The sequence below is a fragment of the Lithobates pipiens genome, unplaced genomic scaffold, assembly GCF_037356315.1.
Source record: "Lithobates pipiens isolate NorthernLeopardFrog02 unplaced genomic scaffold, aLitPip1_a1.2 Scaffold_22, whole genome shotgun sequence".
NCBI lineage: Eukaryota > Metazoa > Chordata > Amphibia > Anura > Ranidae > Lithobates > Lithobates pipiens.
This window is the reverse complement of record NW_027507784.1, coordinates 225955249-225968700: the sequence shown is the minus strand read 5'-3', so window position 1 is coordinate 225968700 and position 13452 is coordinate 225955249. Positions and strand designations below refer to the sequence as shown.

Below are 13452 nucleotides of genomic sequence, written 5' to 3'. Positions count from 1 at the left end.
AGGAGAGAGAGGGATGGGGATGAAGAGGGAAGAGAGAGGGATGGGGTGAAGAGGGGAGGAGAGAGAAAGATGGGGGTGAAGAGGGGAGGAGAGAGAAGGATGGGGGTGAAGAGGGTGGAGAGAGAGGGATGGGGTTGAAGAGGGCGGAGAGAGAGGGATAGGGATGAAGAGAGGGGAGAGAGAGGGATGGGGATGAAGGGGGGAGGAGAGAGAAGGATGTGGATGAAGGGGGGAGAGAGGGATGGGGATGAAGAGGGGAGGAGAGAGAGGGATAGGGATAAAGAGGAGAGGGGAGAGAGGAATGTGGATTAAGTGGGGAGGAGAGAGAAGGATGTGGATGAAGGGAGGAGAGAGGGATGGGAATGAAGAGGGGAGGAGAGAGAGGGATAGGGATGAAGAGGGGAGGAGAGAGAGGGATGGGGATGAAGAGGGGGGAGAGAGGGATGGGGATGAAGAGGGGAGGAGAGAGAAGGATAGGGATGAAGAGGGGAGGAGAGAGAGGATGGGGTTGAAGAGGGGGGAGAGAGGGATGGGGTTGAAGAGGGGGAGATAGAGGGATGGGGATGAAGAGGGGAGAAGAGAAGGATGTGGATGAAGGGGGAAGAGAGAGGGATGGGGATGAAGAGGGGAGGAGAGAGAGGGATGGGGATGAAGGGGGAAGAGAGAGGGATGGGGAAGAAGAGGGGAGGAAAGAGAGGGATGGGGATGAAGGGGGAAGAGAGAGGGATGGGGATGAAGAGGGGAGGAGAGAGAGGGATGGGGATGAAGGGGGAAGAGAGAGGGATGGGGATGGAGAGGGGGTCACATGGAAGAGGAGTGGTTTGCTAGGTGATGAACAGAGCGTTCGTGTATCAGTGTGCAGAAAAACTGATCGTCCATGTCATCGGACTCACCCCAATCCCCGAACTCATCAGGCACTCTGAGCATCCTCTGTATTGCTGGTGACAATCCACAACACACGTGGGGGGCGGGGCTTCACAAAGCAGTCAACCCCGCAGTCTGCAGCCAATTAGACTCCGGTCCGAGCACGACGAGCAGTGAGATGTTTGGCATCCGCTGAGCACACCGCATGCAGCGCCCACCTGTCAGCACTCCAACACACCTATCTGAAGGATGTGCAAAGGAGAGAGCGGGCAGTGTGTGAGCTGATTCCAGCATCCTCATAGGCAATCATAGAGGACCTGTACAGGACAGGCTGAGCGGACACTGCTCACCTCCCCTGTGATCACCGGTGCCGGTCTTTTTCTTACAGGAATGTACTCACTCAGTACAGCGCTGCCCAAGCCCATAAAAGAGATGAGAATGCGGCAGGGGAGGGTGTTGGTATAGCAGACAGTGCAGTCCCGTTGCTCTAGATTGGTTCCGCCCATCCGTAGGCAATCCTTTTCGATGCTGGGCTCTCCTCCTCTCCCATTGTCAGGCAAATTGGACGGTCACGAGGCCCCTGTGAGCGCGAGGCCTTAGGCGACTGCCTAATTTGCCTAATTAGAGAGCCGCCTCTGGGTGGAGGGGTCACTCTGACCTTAGTACCCTCCCGGGGTGGGGAACCTGCTGGTGAGGGGGGCACTTCCTAGGCAGACCCTAGAATCACAGTGGTGTGGTCAGGGGTGGTATTTTAATGGGACCCGGTTTTTCTTTGCTTTTAGGTCAAACAGGACAGAGCCCAGATACCTTTGCCCAGAAGGAAATGTGCCGTGTGTGGGGCTAAGTTAGGCACCGGTCGGGAGAAGCCGCTTTGCCCGGATTGTGTCAGTAGCCTGGTGAAAGAGGACTCAGTGGCAGCTTGCCACAAAGTTTTGACATCCGTAAAGGATGAAATAGCATCCACCTTCCAGTCATTCAAGAGCATGATGGATAGGATGCAGTGTCCTTCTGTCTCTTTACCCAGGGCCGTGAGTATACCCTCCTTGTCTGAACCAAGTCAGGAGGAGGAGGTGGATAAGGAGAGGTTACCAAGGTCATTAGCCTCTTCTAGGACAGAGTCTACTTCTGAGTCAGAGGGGGAGGAAGAATCCATTAGATCATCCAGATACAAGCTGTCTTTGGACGATGTGGGTGACCTACTCAAGGCAATATATGATACTTTGGAGATCAGGGAAGAACAGGTCCAGCTTTCAAAACACGACATGATGTATCAGGGGTCGAGTGTACTGAAAGACAGGGTATTCCCCGTCCATAAATCGCTGATTGAGGCGATTCTGCTGGAGTGGGAACAACCGGAAAAAAGGCAATTTTTTTCAGGTAGCCTTAAAAGGAGGTTCCCTTTTGAGACGGATGCGGTGCATCCAGGGCCAGATTAAGAACATCATGGGCCTGGTGCTGAGGATTTTGGTGGGGCCTTTTATAAACAATAAATAAATAAAAATGCAAACTATTTTTTGTGATAACAAATTAAATTAAAGAGAGAGAGGGAGGATGAGAGAGAGAGAGGGGGTGAAAGAGGGGTAAGGGAGGGAGGATGTGAGAGAAAGGGGGGGTGAGAGAGAGAGGATGGGAATGACATCAACGCAGCCTGGCCAAGGCAAGTGACCGAAGGCACAGAACCCAGAAGGAAGACCGGGTGAAGATGGAAGTGCCCGGGGCCCCGCCGGTTGATCACAGCACAGCACTGGAGGGCTCAGTCTGACAATTTAAGTGTACCCTAATGTGCTAATATGCTGTGCATACTTGTACATTATGGCATAACCTACCCCAGGGCCTCTAAAAAGTCGTAATGTTAGAAAAGTTTACTACCGCTTTAATATCACGAGCCTCTCATGGGGCCCCCTACTGACCCTGTGGCCCTTGGGCAGTGCCTAAGTGCATAGTTGTCAACATTTCAAAAATATTTTCAGGGACGCTTTTCTTTACAAGTGCTATATTTATAGTAGCTGACATCCCCCGTGTTCCTCTATACATCACAATAGTAATTACAAAATGAAATAAGTACTAATAATGGGGCGGAACAAATATGAGGACTGTGAGGTTTCCTTTAGTTGAACTGACAAAAGTGCCCATTCTAGAGCTGGTAACATTGAGGATATTCAGTATAATTTTAAAGAACAGTTTTTGTGGGTAAGAGGCATAGGGGAGGAGTATGGATGGTATACAAGTGGGAAGTATGTGCAGGTGAGGGAGAGGAATGTGGAGGGTCTAACAGTGGGCACTATGTACACGAGAGGAGTGCAGAGGGTATGGCAGAAGGCACTTTGTACAGGAGAGGAGTGTGAAGGGTATGACAGTGGGCAGTATGCACAGCAGAGGAGTGTAGAGGGTATGACATTGGGCACTATGTATAAGAGAAGAGTGTGGAAGGTATGACAGTGAACAATATGTATAGGAGTGTGGAGGGCATGACAGTGGGCACTATGTACAGGAGAGAAGTGTGGAGAGTAGGACAGTAAGCAGTAATTACAGGAGAAGATTGTGGAGGGAGGGTATGACGTGGGCACTATGTATAGGAGAGGAGTATGGAGGGTATGACAGTGAGTAGTATGTACAGGAGAGGAGTGTGGAGAGTATGACAGTGGGCGCTATGTATAGGAGAGAAGTGTTGGAGGTATGACAGTGGGCACTATGTATAGGAGAGAAGTATGGAGGGTATGACAGTGAGTAGTATGTACAGGAGAGGAGTGCGGAGGGTATGACAGTGAGTAGTATGTACAGGAGAGGAGTGCGGAGGGTATGACAGTGGGTAGTATGTACAGGAGAGGAGTGCAGAGGGTATGACAGTGGGTGCTATGCATAGGAGAGAAGTGTTGGAGGTATGACAGTGGGCACTATGTATAGGAGAGGAGTATGGAGGGTATGACAGTGAGTAGTATGTATAGGAGAGGAGTATGGAGGGTATGACAGTGGGCAATATGTACAGGAGAGAAGTGTATGACAGTGGGAACTATTTACAAGAGACAATTCTCGAAGTCAATCTTTTTTTTTTTTTTTTGGCAAATGGGCCTATCTTGAGAAAGGGGCCTGGAGCTGCAGCTCCAATAGCCCCTATGTTAATCCGGCCCTGGGTGCATCCCTGGAACAAAGTTCCCAAACTTGATGCTCCCTTGGCTAAAGTCTCTAAAAAGACAGATTTGGCCTTTGATGATATGGGTTCTCTCAGGGATCCCATGGATAAGAGGGGAGACGTGCTGCTTAAGAGGGCTTGGGATGCCTCTTCCATTGGGCTTAAACCAGCCTTAGCAGCTACCTGTGTGGCCAGAAACTTAGAGTGTTGGCTTACACAGTTACAATCGCATATTTCAGTGGCACTTCCAGGCAACAGCTGTTGAAGTCCTTTCCGCTACTGTTCAAGGCAGTGGGGTTTTTGGCCGATGCCTCTGCAGAATCAGTCAAATTGGCTGCTAGATCTGCCGCATTAGTGAACACTGCCAGAAGGGCCGTTTGGCTTAAAACCTGGACAGGCGACGCAGCTTTGAAATTCAAGCTATGTGGATTACCTTTTTCAGGGGACCATTTGTTCGGGCCCGGCCTGCAAGAGGCGTTAGAGCGCATGCAGGATAGGAAGAAAGTTTTCCCAGAAAAGAAAAAGAAAGCTGAAGGAAGGCGCTTTTTTCGAGGCTCTAGGCAGCAGAACCTGCAGGAAAGGGAGGTTCGCCCCAAAAAACATTGGTCGGGTCACAAGGGAAGGGGAAGAGGAGGAATCTTATTCAATCCTCCTCAACCCTCCCCTAAAACCCAGTGACTCCTGTGTCCCGGTGGGAGGAAGGCTGGGGAAGTTCCTTCCACAATGGGATACTTCAACCGAAAGTCCGTTCATACGAGATGTAATAAGGAACGGTTACAGGTTGGAGTTTGGTTCAGTTCCCCTCCCGAATTTTCAGGTAACCAGGTTACCAAGGAACAAGCTAGAGCAGGCGGTAGCCCAGCTTCAATCGGGTCGGGAAGCCCAGATCAGGGAGGTTATAAGAGTCCTGGGATTGATGACTTCATGCTTTCCAGCGGTGGCGTGGGCAAGGCATCATCAGCGCCCTTTGCAGAGACTTATGCTCTGTTATTGGGATGGCAGGGAGCAGAGCCTGGATCAGGTTATGCCCCTATCTTCTGCCGTAAGGAAATCACGTTCCCTTACGTGATTTAGTGCACAAGGTTTGGGGGGCGCGCGTGACTCGCTCGCGTTGCGTTTGGACACAGTGGGAGCCAATCATCGGGTCCAACGGGACGCAATGTCCACCGGGACCAGCTGATTGTTCACAGGAATGGCAGAACGGCAGTCTACCTATGTAAACAAGGCAGATTGCCAATCTGTGAGGGAAAGATAGCATTCTTGTGTTTCTGATCTCTTTCTTTCTCCAGTCACAGCAACCCCCCCCAGTTGGAAAGCACCCCTTAGGGAACAAGTTTAACCCTTTTATCGCCCCTGATGTTAACCCCTTCTCCTCCACTGTCACTAGTACAGTGACAGTGCATATTTTTAGCACTGATCACTGGACTGGTGTCACTGGTCTCCAAAAAATGTTAAAAGTGTCTGATCTGTCTGCCACAATGTCACAGTCCCGCTAAAAATCACAGATCGCCACCATTACTAGTTAAAAGAAATCTATAAAAATTCCATAAAAATATCCCTTAGTTTGTAGAAGCTATAACTTTTGCTCAAACCAATCAATATACGTTTATTGGGATTTTTTTTTACCAAAAATATGTAGAAGACATACCCTCCCCTAAAACCCAGTGACTCCTGTGTCCCGGTGGGAGGAAGGCTGGGGAAGTTCCTTCCACAATGGGATACTTCAACCGAAAGTCTGTTCATACAAGATGTAATAAGGAACGGTTACAGGTTGGAGTTTGGTTCAGTTCCCCTCCCGAATTTTCAGGTAACCAGGTTACCAAGGGACCAAGAGAAGGCAAAGGCTCTGGGTCTTCTTCTGGGGGATCTAGTGGACCAAGAAGTACTGGTGCAGGTGCCTCCGGAGGAGCGAGGCTTGGGGGTTTACGCCCACGTATTCGTGGTAAAGAAACCTTCGGGGAAATTCAGGCTGATACTGAATCTCCGCTCCCTGAACAGGTTCATTAAATACAAGCGGTTCCGTATGGAGTCAATCTTCTCGGTAACCAAGTTCCTGTTTCAGGGTTGTCACATGGCCACCGTGGATCTCAGGGATGCATATTTGCATATCCCGATTCATCCGGAGTCCCAGAGGTCTCTCAGGTTGGCCATGAGGATGAACACGGGAGTGGTACACCTCCAGTTTTGAGCTCTCCCTTTCGGGCTTTCGGGCCTCACCAAGGATCTTTACAAAGGTTCTGGCAGAGGCGCTGGCCCCGTTAAGGTTCAAGGCTATAACGGTGATTCCATATCTGGACGATCTACTGTTTATAGCTCAGTCGGCCAAACAGCTGCAGAAGGACGTGCAGGAGGCCTTGGGTTTCCTGCACTCACTGGGGTGGCTGATAAACCAGGAAAAATCCCAGTTGACCCCTTCACAGGAAGTCCTGTATTTAGGATACAGGATCTCTTCGGTGGAGATGAGGGTGTTTCTTCCTGCGGAGAAGATCAACAAGCTAGAGCAGGCGGTAGCCCAGCTTCAATCGGGTCGGGAAGCCCAGATCAGGGAGGTTATGAGAGTCCTGGGATTGATGACATCATGCTTTCCAGCGGTGGCGTGGGAAAGGCATCATCAGCGCCCTTTGCAGAGACTTATGCTCCGCTATTGGGATGGCAGGGAGCAGAGCCTGGATCAGGTTATGCCCCTATCTTCTGCCGTAAGGAGGTCTCTGTGGTGGTGGCGGGCCCAGGTCAACCTGGACAAGGGTCTTCCCTGGTCCCCACAAGCTACGCTGATGGTCACGAACGATGCCAGTGCGCTGGGTTGGGGTGCCCACCTAGAGGGAATCTTAGCCCAAGGAACCTGGTCGAATGTAGAGGCAGGTCATTCCTCAAACCAGAAGGAGCTTCTGGCAGTTTGGAATGCTATAGAAACCTTTCAGTCCCAGTTACAGAGCAGGGATCTGCAGGTTCGGTCAGACAATGTAGCAGCAGTAGCTTATCTGAACAAACAAGGGGGAACCAGAAGCCCCACGCTGCAGGCTATTGCGGACAGAATCTTCTGCTGGGCCGAGAAGAACTTGTCCTCGATATCAGCCATTCACCTGAAGGGAACTCAGAATTTGCTGGCCGACTTTCTCAGTCGGCAGAAGATAGGCCAGGACGAGTGGTCCCTCAACAAGGAAGTGTTCGAGGAGATTGTGTCATGCTGGGGAAGGCCAGAAATAGACCTATTTGCAACAGGAAGGTGACACAATTTTTTTTCGGTTCACCCACAGGATCGGGCCAGGGGGATAGACGCCCTTGCCAATCCTTGGCAGTTCGGCCTGTGTTATGCCTTCCCTCCTGTAAGGATGGTGGCGGGGGTTCTGTAGAAGTTCCGGTTGGAAGCTACAGACCTCATTTTAGTGGCTCCTTTTTGGCCAAGGAGACCCTGGTTTGCCAGCATAAAGAAGTTGGCTGTTCATCCTCTGATATTACTGCCAGTCAGGGAGGATTTGCTTTCCCAGGGGCCTATCCTGCATCCTCAGATAGAGAGACTCAAGCTTGTGGCCTGGTATCTGAGGAACAGATCTTAAGATCACAGGGTTTTTCAGAGAGAGTGGTTAACACCTTGTTAGAATGCCGTAAACCAGTAACTAGAGCGATTTACGCCAAGATAGGGAAAAGGTTTAATTCCTGGTTGCGAGAACAGGGGATTGCACGTCCCGGGGTCCCGGCAGTCCTACATTTTCTGCAAGCAGGGGTAGAGCTGGGCCTCTCTATCAGCACCCTAAAGGTACAGGTGGTGGCCTTAAGTGTTTTCCTTCAGTCCTCTCTCCAGCAGAATCCTTTTGTCAAGAACTTCTTCAAGGCTTTGGCTAGATCCAGGCCTGTGAAGATGAAGACCTGTCCTACTTGGGATTTGTCCTTGGTCCTTAGGGCTTTGACCCAAGATCCATTTGAGCCCTTAGAGAAAGCATCACTTAAGTGGATGGTACTAAAATCTGTTTTTTTGATAGCGATCACGTCAGCTAGAAGGGTCAGTGATCTGCAGGCGCTCTCGGTCAGAGAACCATTTTTGTTAATTTTAGAGGACAGGGTAGTGCTTAAGACTGACCCTAGTTTTCTCCCTAAGGTTGTGTCCACTTTTCATAGGACACAGGATATTATTTTACCAACATTTTTCTCAGCCTCAGACCGGAGATGAGGCGAGATCTTTAAGTTTGTTAGACGTCAGAAGAAGTCTATTCATTTTTTTAGACGCCACTAGGGTCTTGAGGAAGTCAGACTCACTTTTTGTTAATCTTTCGGGGGCGCCCGCAAGGGCTGCAAGGCGTCCAAATCATCTATCGCCAGGTGGATACGAATGGCGATAGTTAAAACCTATGAATTAGAGGGGAAGCAGGCACACTCTACCAGGGCGGTTTCCACAAACCTGGGCAGAGAGGGATGGAGCTTCTCCGGAGGAGAACTGCAAGGCAGCAACGTGGTCCATCTACTCTACGTTTGCAAGACATTACCGTCTGGATTTATGGTCTCATAAAGAGCAGACTTTTGGACGAAAGGTCCTCCAGGCAGTGGTCCCGCCCTGACAAGGTGAGCTCATTGCTTATCATCTCAGAGGCTGTCCTGGAAGACGAAATGAGAAAACCGGAGTTAGACTTACTGGTAACTCTTTTTCTAGGAGTCTTCCAGGACAGCCTGGTTTCCCACCCAAAGTTGTTTAAGTTGGACTAAGTGGTGAGGATGTGTACTAACGTGATTGTTAGTGTGTTATGTCTTTCAGAGCCTTCCGGCTGTTCTTGGAGTAAAACTGAGGAGGGCCTGGAGGACCACACCTTTTATTTGATTGGGTTGACGTGTTTCCTGTCCCGCAGGGACCAGCCCTATATCTCATAGGCTGTCCTGGAAGACTCCTAGAAAAAGAGTTACCGGTAAGTCTACAGTAACTCCGTTTTTTTTCCCCACAAATAAAACTTTCTCATGGTGGTATTTGATCACCTCTGCGTTTTTGTTTTTTTAATTCATTTTTTTTTTTTTTTGCAATATAAACAAAAAAAAGACAGAAAATTTTGGGGAAAAAAATCGAATTTTCTGCTATAAAACATTCAATAAAAAAATGGAAAAAAAAAAAATTTCTTCAGTAATTTAGGCCAATATGTATTTTGCTACATATTTTTGGTAAAAAAATAAATAAGTAAATGGTGGATAAATCGGACACTAAGTGCCACTTATGACACTTCTTTTGGGGACCAGTGAAATTAACCGCTTCCAGACCGCTCCACGCATATATACTGTGGCAGGCCGGCCCGGCTGTGCGAAATCACGTTCCCGTACGTGATTTAGTGCACAAGGTTTGGGGGGCGCGCGTGACTCGCTCGCGCTGTGATTGGACACAGTGGGAGCCAATCATCGGGTCCAACGGGACGCGATGTCCACCAGGACCAGCTGGTTGTTCACAGGAATGGCAGAACGGCAGTCTACCTATGTAAACAAGGCAGATTGCCAATCTGTGAGGGAAAGATAGCATTCTTGTGTTTCTGATCTCTTTCTTTCCCCAGTCACAGCAACCCCCCCCCAGTTGGAAAGCACCCCTTAGGGAACAAGTTTAACCCTTTTATCGCCCCTGATGTTAACCCCTTCCCCTCCACTGTCACTAGTACAGTGACAGTGCATATTTTTAGCACTGATCACTGGACTGGTGTCACTGGTCTCCAAAAAATGTCAAAAGTGCCTGATCTGTCTGCCACAATGTCACAGTCCCGCTAAAAATCACAGATCGCCACCATTACTAGTTAAAAAAAATCTATAAAAATTCCATAAAAATATCCCTTAGTTTGTAGAAGCTATAACTTTTGCTCAAACCAATCAATATACGTTTATTGGGATTTTTTTTTTACCAAAAATATGTAGAAGAAATATTGGCCTATGATGAAGAAATTTGATTTCTTACATTTTTTTTGGATATGTTTTATAGCAGAAAGTAAAAAAATGTTGTTTTTTTCTTTTCTTTTTTCAAAATTGTCGGTCTTTCTTTATAGCGCAAAAAGTAAAAACCGATCAAATACCACTAAAAGAAAATGAAAGTGAACCTTGCGGGGCTGAAGTGGTCAATGGTGATCAGTGCTAAAAATATGCACTGTAACTGTACTAATGACACTGACTGGGAAGGGGTTAACATCAAGGGGCGATTAAAGGGTTAAATGTGTTCCTAGGGCAGTGATTTCGAACCTTGGCACTCCAGATGTTTTGGAAGTACATTTCCCCATGATGCTCAACTACACTGTAGAGTACATGAGCATCATGGGAAATGTAGTTCCAAAACATCTGGGGTGCCAAGGTTTGCCATCACTGGTCTAGGGAGTGCTTACTGTGTGGGGGAGGTACTTGTACTGTGGGAAGGCAGAGATCCATGTTCCTGTTTTGAGAAACACAGGATCACCATCTCCCCTCCTCACAGAATGGAGCTCTGCCTGGTTTACATAGGTAGATCACCTTTCTGTCTCTCTTGGGAACAATCGGATCTCATCTGCTGGACCCACTGATTGCCTCCCTCTGTGTCCAATTACAGCGGAAATGGGGTTGTTGAGAGCACCTACAGGTACGTGATTCTGTGCAGAGGAGCCGCTTTGCCACTGTATATATCGTACACAGTCATGTTGGAACAGGAAGGCGCCACCCCCAAACTGTTCCTACAAAGTTGGGGGTATGAAATTGTCCAAAATGTCTTGGTATGCTGACACCTAAAGAGTTCCCTTTACTGGAACTAAGGGGCCAAGCCCAACCCCTGAAAAAATACCCCAAACCATAAACCATAATAATCCCCCCCTCCACCAAATGATTTGGACCAGTGCACAAAGCAGGGTCCATAACCACTTCAATACCGGGCACTTTCACCCCCTTCCTGCCCAGGCCATTTTTCAGCTTTCAGTGCTGTCACACTTTGAATGACAATTGCACGGCCATGTGAAATTGTTATCATTTTCTTCACACAAATAGAGCTTTCTTTTGGTGGTATTTAATCACTCCTGTTTTTTTTTCCTGAAAGAAATTAAAAAAAGGCAAAAAATGTTGAAAAAAAAAGTTTTTTTTTAGTTTCTGTCAGTAAATTTTGTAAATAAGTAATTTTTCTCCTTCACTGATGGGTGCTGATGAGGCTGCACTGATGAGGAGGCACGAATATGCCACACTTATGGACACTGATAGGTGGCATTGATATGTGGCACTGATGAGTACTGATGGGTGGCACTGGTGGGCACTGATTGGCAGCACTGATTGGCAGCAGTGATGGGCATTTATGGGCAGCACTGATAGCCAGCACTGACTTGCATCACTATTGGCGCTGGTGGGCATTAATGGGCGGCATTGATGGGCAGCAGTGATGAGCATTGATGGGCAGCACTGATAGCCAGCATTGACTGGCATCACTATTGGCCACTGATTGCTGGCAGTGGTGGGCACTCAATTGTAATTGGGCACTGATTATCAGCGCCATGATTACATACCTAGCAAGATTGCCTACGGCCATATCACCCTGAATGCGCTCGATCTCGTCTGACCTCGGTTGCTAAGCAGGGTCGGGCCCAGTTAGTACATGGATGGTAGGCCGCCTGGGAATACCAGGTGGCGTAGGTTTTTTTTATTATGTTGTTGGTGTCAACGACCTGTTTTATTTTTCTGCTTGTTTGCCGAGGTGACCATCTTGGCGTTTGTCAAGAGGGTTGAGAATGGCCAGCAAGATCGTCTATGGCCACATCACCCTGAATGAGCCTGATTTTCAGATGCTAAGCAGGGTCAGACCTGGTTAGTATCTGGATGGGAGACCACCTGGGAATACCAGGTGCCATAGGATTTTTTTAATATGTTTTTGGCGTTGACGACATTTTTATTTTTAAGTTGTTTGCTGAGGTGACCATCTTGGCGTTTGTCAAGAGGGTTGAGAGTGGGCAGCAAGATCACCCATGGCCACATCACTCTGAATGCGCCCGATCTCATCTGATCTCGGATGCTAAGCAGGGTCGGGCCTGGTTAGTACCTGGATGGGAGACCGCCTGGGAATACCAGGTACCGTAGGCTTTTTTCTAATATGTTGTTGGCATCCACGACCTATTTTTTATTTTTCTGCTTGTTTGCCGAGGTCTACCATCTTGCCGTTTTTCAAGAGGGTTGAGAGTGGCTAGCAGGATTGCCTATGGCCACATCACCCTGAATGCGCCTGATCTTGTATGATCTTGGTTAATAAGCAGGGTCGGGCCTGGTTTGTTCCAGGATGGGAGACCGCCTGGGAATACCAGGTGCCATACGTTCTTTTTTTAATATGTTGCTGGTGTCGACGACCTGTTTTATTTTTCTGCTTGTTTGCCAAGGTGACCATCTTGGCGTTTGTAAAGAGGTTTAAGAGTGGCCAGCAAGATTGCCTACTGTACATCACCCTGAATGCGCCCAATCTCGTCTGATCTCGGATGCTAAGCAGGGTCGGGCCTGGTTTGTTCCTGGATGGGAGACCACCTGGGAATACCAGGTGTCATAGGCATTTTTTAATATGTTGTTGGCTTCGACGACCTGTTTGATTTTTCTGCGTGTTTGCCGAGGTGACCATCTTGGCGTTTGTCAAGAGGGTTGAGAGTGGCCAGTATGATTGCCTATGGCCACATCACCCCGAATGCACCCGATCTCGTCTGATCTTGGATGCTAAGCAGGGTCAGGTCTGGTTAGTACCTGGTTGGGAGACTACCTGGGAATACCAGGTGCCGTAGGCTTTTTTTAATATGTTGTTGGCGTCAACGACCTGTTTTATTTTTCTGCTTGTTTGCCGAGGTGACCATCTTGGCATTTGTCAAGAGGGTTGAGAGTAGCCAGCAAGATCGTCTATGGCCACATCACCCTGAATGAGCCTGATTTCGGATGCTAAGCAGGATCAGACCTGGTTAGTATCTGGATGGGAGACCGCCTGGGAATACCAGGTGCCATAGAATTTTTTTAATATGTTTTTGGCGTTGACGAAATTTTTTATTTTTTTGTTGTTTGCTGAGGTGACCATCTTGGCATTTGTAAAGAGGTTTAAGAGTGACCAGCAAGATTGCCTACTATACATCACCCTGAATGCGCCCAATCTCGTCTGATCTCGGGTGCTAAGCAGGGTCGGGCCTGGTTAGTTCCTGGATGGGAGACCGCCTGGGAGCACCAGGTGCCATAGGCTTTTTTTTTAATATGTTGTTGGCGTTGACGTCCTGTTTTATTTTTCTGCTTGTTTGCCAAGGTTTGGCGTTTGTCAAGAGGGTTGAGAGTGGCCAGCAAGATCACCTACGGCCACATCACCCTGAATGCGCCTGATTTCGGATGTTATGCAGGGTCGGGCCTGGTTAGTAACTGGATGGGAGACCGCTCGGTAGTACCAGGTGCTGTAGGCTTTTTTTAATATGTTGTTGGCAACAACGTACTGTTTTATTTTTCTGCTTGTTTGCCGAGGTGACCATCTTGGCCTTTGTCAAGAGGGT

At 48.5% G+C, this 13452-nt stretch overlaps 1 non-coding gene and 5 pseudogenes across 1 annotated transcript; all 6 read left to right on the top strand.

The window, feature by feature from the left end:
- The first annotated feature begins 11471 nt into the window (after positions 1-11471).
- On the top strand, positions 11472-11590 carry LOC143925797 (5S ribosomal RNA; annotated as a pseudogene).
- Positions 11591-11912: 322 nt separating this feature from the next.
- On the top strand, positions 11913-12031 carry LOC143925892 (5S ribosomal RNA). Its single transcript, XR_013262088.1, has one exon. It is a non-coding gene; the product is annotated as a 5S ribosomal RNA (ribosomal RNA).
- A 111-nt stretch (positions 12032-12142) lies between these two features.
- On the top strand, positions 12143-12261 carry LOC143925906 (5S ribosomal RNA; annotated as a pseudogene).
- A 109-nt stretch (positions 12262-12370) lies between these two features.
- LOC143925895 (5S ribosomal RNA) lies at positions 12371-12488 on the top strand (annotated as a pseudogene).
- A 107-nt stretch (positions 12489-12595) lies between these two features.
- LOC143925786 (5S ribosomal RNA) lies at positions 12596-12714 on the top strand (annotated as a pseudogene).
- A 542-nt stretch (positions 12715-13256) lies between these two features.
- Positions 13257-13365, top strand: LOC143925907 (5S ribosomal RNA; annotated as a pseudogene).
- Positions 13366-13452: the final 87 nt, after the last annotated feature.